Source organism: Sparus aurata, chromosome 9 (assembly GCF_900880675.1).
Source record: "Sparus aurata chromosome 9, fSpaAur1.1, whole genome shotgun sequence".
NCBI classification, from domain to species: domain Eukaryota; kingdom Metazoa; phylum Chordata; class Actinopteri; order Spariformes; family Sparidae; genus Sparus; species Sparus aurata.
The window spans coordinates 33,623,608-33,629,997 of NC_044195.1; positions in this window are offsets into that span (position 1 = coordinate 33,623,608).

The following is a 6,390-nucleotide window of genomic DNA, read 5'->3' on the forward strand; positions in this document are numbered from 1 at the left end:
AACACAAATGTATCTGCATCCACACACACACACACACACACACACACACACAGAGTGGAGATAACACACTTGACGTCCTCTCCCACACACAAACTCACCACAGTCCTCTTACTGAAGTGGATTAGTCTCCACAATGCCGTCCTTTATTCCCAGTGGAATGTGACTTTTTTGGGGGGAGAGAGTGCCACACACACACACACACACACACACACATCCACCCCTCAGTAAAAGCCTTCAACTATTTTCACTTTTTAAAAACAATATCATCAATCAAGGCAGGTGGGTGGCTGTCAGGGGGCCAGGAATGCCCCACTTAGCTGTCACATGGCGGTGATTATTGTGTTCATCACGGTGGGGAGATGGTGGGTTATGACAGAGAGCTCCAAATAATGTGTCTATTGTCTCTGCAGGCACTGCTATCGATTAAGCCATCCACGGACGAGGCCGGTTTCGCCTTTTTATCGGCGTTCAAATTAAAACTATATTAACGATAAACAATGTTTTGGGTGTAAATATGAGCCGAGCGGCGGTGCGATCGGAAAGGCGAGGCAGCTGAAATTAAGACGCGCTATTGATCGAAGGAGCTAATTCGGGAGGGGAAATGATGAATAAATGTCCATTACGGGGCGGCACCTGCAGCGTGTGAGATGAAGCGCGGAATATTGTTTCTAATGAGCCGGCCGCAGCGATGGCCAAATTGCTCCTGTCATGGAAACTACATTTTTCATGTTGTTCTACTAATGGCTTCGCTAACGGAAATATAAGAAAAAAAATAGGAAGTGCTTTCCAATTTGCTTGTCACACATTTTGCGACAAATCACCCGCAGACATCACGCAGGAGAAAAACACTTTTCATTTGATTGTGACAGCGGCGGAGTGACGTGCGGAGCTGAGCACCCGTTTACAACTTTAAAAAAAAAAAAAAAAAAACGTGCTCGGTGGCGTCACGGTTCAGTGCAACACACACAGCACACGCCACAATAATAAGACTGACCTCGCGTTAAGTTAAAGGAGTGAATCTTGTTCTGCATTTTAAGTGCTGCTGTGAGCTGTTATTGTGAGCGGGCTCTACCCACAATCCTTCGCTTCCACTTAGTTAGATTTTTACTCATATAGCATGAGTCACGAAGGGAGGAGAGAATAAAGAAATCACCAAGTTAAGCAGCCAAGTAAATGTGCCAGTTTGGCTGCAGAATATTGTTAAAGTCTGTGAGTCAGCGACCTGGATCGGGCAGCAAATTATGGTAATATTAAAAGAGCACAGTTGATGGGAATCTAATGTGACTGCTGCACACAAGAGGGGAGAGAGTTTAGATATAAAGAATATATATACTTAATATTACAGAAGGCTTACATGTATATCTACTAGTCAGGTAATGAAACCTCGTCTGTACCTGTGGATTTAGTTTGTTTAGTAAGTGGCTTCTACAGGTTGTCGTGTTCTCGTGTTCAAATCGACTCTCTTTATACTTAAAAACAAAGAGCTGTCCATGAACTCACCTTACAAAACAAGAAAACTAAATAGAAAGCTGGTTAAAGTGTGCGTGGAAGTGAAAACCAGGGTTCTGAGCAGTGAAAGCCGGAGCTCATTAGGAGATATTACATGATTTGTGCTCTGAGTGAGACCAGATGGAAATAAAATGTGTTTAAATTGTCTGTAATGAGATAAAAAGAAAAAGCTGTAGACAAAAATCTGAAATCGTTTGGCCACTTAGCGTTCAGGTAGTAGATGTTTTTATAAGACAAAAAAAGAAAAAAATATCTGTGTAAAAAGATGATGAAGATATCGACAAAATCCAACAAGCTGCGTTTAGTCACTGACCCAAATGTATGATGTTTTATAACCTCTTATGGTCGTGTTAAGTATTACAGCAGCAAAGGAGGACGTCAAGGTCAAACTCAACCTTAGTAAAACTGAACTCCTCTTCATCCCGGGGAAAGACTGCCCTCACATGGACCTGTCAGTCTCTGTCCAAGATGTTACGGTATCGGCTTCGTTGCGGCGAGGAACCTGCACGTAATCCTCGACGACGGACTGTCCTGCACCCCCAACATCACTGTTGCGGCCCGATCCTGCAGATTTGCCCTCTTCAACATCCACATGATCCGGTCTTTCCTCACAAAAGACGCAACGCAACTCCTGGTCCAAACGCTGGACATTTCCCGCCTGGACTACTGCAACGCCCTCTTGGCTGGACTCTAAACTGTTTCAGCGTATCCAGAACGCTGCAGCGTGCTTCGTTTACAATCTTCCCAAATTCTCCCACGCGACCCCCCTCCTCCATGACCTCCACTGGCTTCTTGGTGCAGCCCGCGTCCGATTTAAGACGATGGTGCTGGCCTTCAAGGCCATCACCAGAACTGCACCTGCTACCTCCAAACACTGGTCAGACCACACGCCCCAGAGACTCCCTCCCTGATATGTCATGGTTTCTCTCTTGTGAAAAATGTACTTATTGTCAGTCGCTTTGGACAAAAGCATCTGCTAAAAGCCCTAAATGTCAATGTAAATGTAAATGTCAGTGACGGATGGTTGGCTCAGGCCAATAGAGACCGCTGTTCATGTCCAGTGTGAAGGTGGAAATCAGTGACTAGTAGTAAAGTTACATCATGTACATATTGTAATTGTAGTCACCTTAAACCAAATCAGGATTTTTCTTACACCCAACCAGATGTTTTTGGGTACACTTCCAAGTCTGTAGTTTTACTTGTACTTAAATATGCAGTACAATGTCAATTGATATCTAAACTATCTGCATTTTCTTAGCCAATAAGGCGATCTGATGAAAACCCTGACGTACAGATAAAACACTCTGCAGCAGGTCCAGTTCTGGAGAGGTGACCATGACCACTGAGCAGAACAGCACTGCAGCTGGGAGATAATGAATAGTAATATTTTGGTGATGTAACTGTACACGTCCTCGCGTAGAGATTTTCAGTTGACCTCTCCAGCACTGTTCACTTTGGGAGTCACTGCCACTCTATCCTTTAAGTCATTTAGGTCTGAGGACGTCTTGCACTTTTCAAGACGTCCCAAACTGAGCTCATCATTATCTCATCTGCTTTTCAAAGGTCAAATGAGGTTCTTGTCAAAGCTTTCGTTCAGAACACCTTTAAACTATCATAGTTCTGTTCAGCCTATACATTTTTTCCGACCGTGCATGAGCCAAAAAAAGCAGCAGTCCAACCACGAATATACACAAAAATCACCTGGATTAATTTTGAGTCACTGGTTCTGATTGGACGTTATGGATCCCGCCCCCACTGGAGAGAATGAGCACTCCCAGATGTTGTACAGCAGTGTGTGTTTGTATCTGTGAGTTTAATCTCCGTCATGATGATTCTGAGAAGAAGAGGTGCAAGCTGGTGGGAACCAAAAAAACAAAAAGGTGCATATTACCATATTGCCTTGATGCCATTTGTGTGTGTTCAGAGTGAATTATCTGCTCCTCTCTGACAAGTTACATCCTGTGGATATAAACACACAGGCTACACACCTGCACAAGCAAACACAACACAGATACAACTCAACCTGAGCAGTGATTAATGAGGATGTGACTGGATGAACCTCAGTGTGTATACATATCGGCTCTGCCTGGTCTTTATGTGTGTGTGTGTGTGTGTGTGTGTGTGTGTGTGTGTGTGTGTGTGTGTGTGTTTCCCTGCCACCAGCATCCAGCAGCGGTGGATCAGTGGACCAGATGTGTGTGATTTATGGAGTGGCAGAAGCTGCAGCGGAGAGGCCTCCAACGTGTTAAACATTATTAGCCACAGATGGAGGCGCGTACGCACCCAGCAGCGTTCACACACATCAGGACTCCCGCCGCCGCCGCCGCCTTTCATCCCCGATCACGACGCTATTTTTGCAAAACGTGTGCTTGTGTGGCTTCGAATGGCGCCTCACCCTACGCTGACCCCGCTTGTTGCTTTTTTCCAACATGGATCTTGCAGTTCCGGACAGCCAGGCGGTTTGGTGCCATATGGCTCTGGAATAAGACCCGCCGGGCTGGGTGGTGAATGTAGCGAGGCCATTCATGTTTCACACACGCTAAAGCTCTGACCTCAGAGCGCTGATGAACTGAAAAAGACATAATGGAGCGTTGAAGGGCGGCGATAAAAAAGGAGGGAGAAAAAATGATATTCATGTCCTCTGTGGACCCTCTTTATCCCCGGGGGAGATCCCTCACCCCTCCACTCTAATGGACCCGCCCCTCCTCCTTTCCCAAACCCAGAAGTTCTGCGAGGGGGGAGACAGGATGTCGTCAGTCAGAAACTGTCACCAGTCATGATTAATACCCTTTCTCCCCCAGGGCAACCTCTCCAGCTTTTCTGCATCAGTCCCTCCATCCATCCTGCTACCCATCCTCCATCTGAGGCCTTCCATCCATCCATCCATCCATCCATCCATCCATCCGTCCATCTGTCCATCATCCATTCATGAAGCCAGATCTCTCTCACACACCCTCCTCATCAGTCTTTGACAGTAAAGATCATCAAAATAACGGCAAAAAAGTCCCAAAAACACATCGTATAAATTATCATATTCCTGCTATAATTCCTCTCTTTGTATAATGAATGTTTCATAAACTAATTCAAAAAGTGAACCATCATTTTATCGCCACACTTTCAATTTGTCTTCCATTATACGAAATGGCTTGGAGCTGATTCAGAACCTTAATTGGTTGTTGGTCAATAGATATTGTAGTGGAGCAGACAGACCCTGGATCTGCCCATTAGTGAGGCGCCAAAATCTTGTGCCGCAGTCGCCTCGTGCCATCAGAGTTTATACGAGCTTGTGAGCAGCGTTTCACAGCCGTTGTTCGCACTCCGGTGCTGGAACACTATCCCACCCAATAAAATGTTTACTGAATCTGATTACATCCAGCTTTAAGCACTTTACAGCTACCTAAATTAAATATATAAATAAATAAATGCGATCTGCTTCTGTTGGCTGTGGAGGCGAGAACACTACCTGCATCTACAACCTGAACGTGAGACAAACAGCAGAAGATATGAGATGATGATTCAATTTATTTATACCTTAGATTTCATGTCACGCACTCCAGATGCAGAACATTTAAAGTTGATAAGGTTAGAGTCATAATTATGGGATAATGATAATGTCGCACTACTGAAAGAGTAGGACAAGTGGAGAGTCATTAAGTCAATAAACAGGCTCGGTAACAAACATTAGCCACCTGAAGCTTACATTTACAATTACATTTGCATTTGTCACAAGCAAAAATGAAAAACAGAAACAACTTTCAGGCCCTCATCTGAGCATCGTAGCTGCTGAGCTGCCGGGCAAACCGCACAAAACTCAAAACTGAATGTACTAAACGGAGCAACTGTGACTTAAATTGCTGCCATTTTAACCAGCAAAAATGTGAAGTTTGCAACCTCAAACGAAGGACAAAAATAAAGGTTCAATAAAACATTTATCAGCAACATTCGGGGTAATAATCCAGCCAGCGGCCGGATGCATCGTTACCTGCTCTACTCGAATCAGTTTGATATAAATTTAATCATAAATGTTCAAAAAAATAGCCACCCCCACAAGAGGAACACCGGTCTGACTCTATTGAACCACAACTCATCATTTTTACTTTATATTGTGCTTCAGTACATATTCCTTAATAACTTTTCTGCAAATCAAATGTCACAGTTGCCAGCTTTGCCCGGCTGGTAATCCAGCCTCCGTGGATTTAAAATAAATTACAGTCTGTTCCTCTCTCGTCGCGGCTATCCCAATCAAGTTCAAACTGAGTATCAGAAGTCTAATCCATCCATTCATCCAGCAGACGTATCCTTGTGTCTGTGCATCGGGCCGTCCTTCCTCATGTCTGAGGATAAATGACCGGAGACACCGCGACGACTCGCCTCGACCCGGTAAGCGCCGCACAACACCAGTGTCAATATCACTTTTTTTCTGTTTTCCCCTCGCCGTGTTTGAAATCTGCTGGGAGTTTAACTTCTGCATCCTCGGTGTGTAAGGTAATCTAAAAGGAAGAGGATTAAAGCGGCAGTGAATACAGAGTGGGAGTGGGGTAGAGAATCGAGACGACGGTAATACTGACTGACACGGAGGGAGGTTACAGATGAATAAAGAAAGAAAAAGAATGAGCGCATAGTCTTGTTGAGCACAGAGAAGTAGAGTGTGCGAGGGTTTAAAGAGGCAGACAGACAGACAGAGAGAGACGGGGAGAGAGAGACAGATGAGGGCTCAGACTGAGCTGACAGGTGTAATTGGAATCTAAATAGCAGCGAGTGACGTTGACTGACAGCAGCTTAAACCCTCCCGGTGACGCCCCCTCCCTCCCAGGCTGCCGCACCTCCCGACCTGCACACTGTCTCATTTTATTCCACCAAAAACAGCAAAGAGGAGCGAGC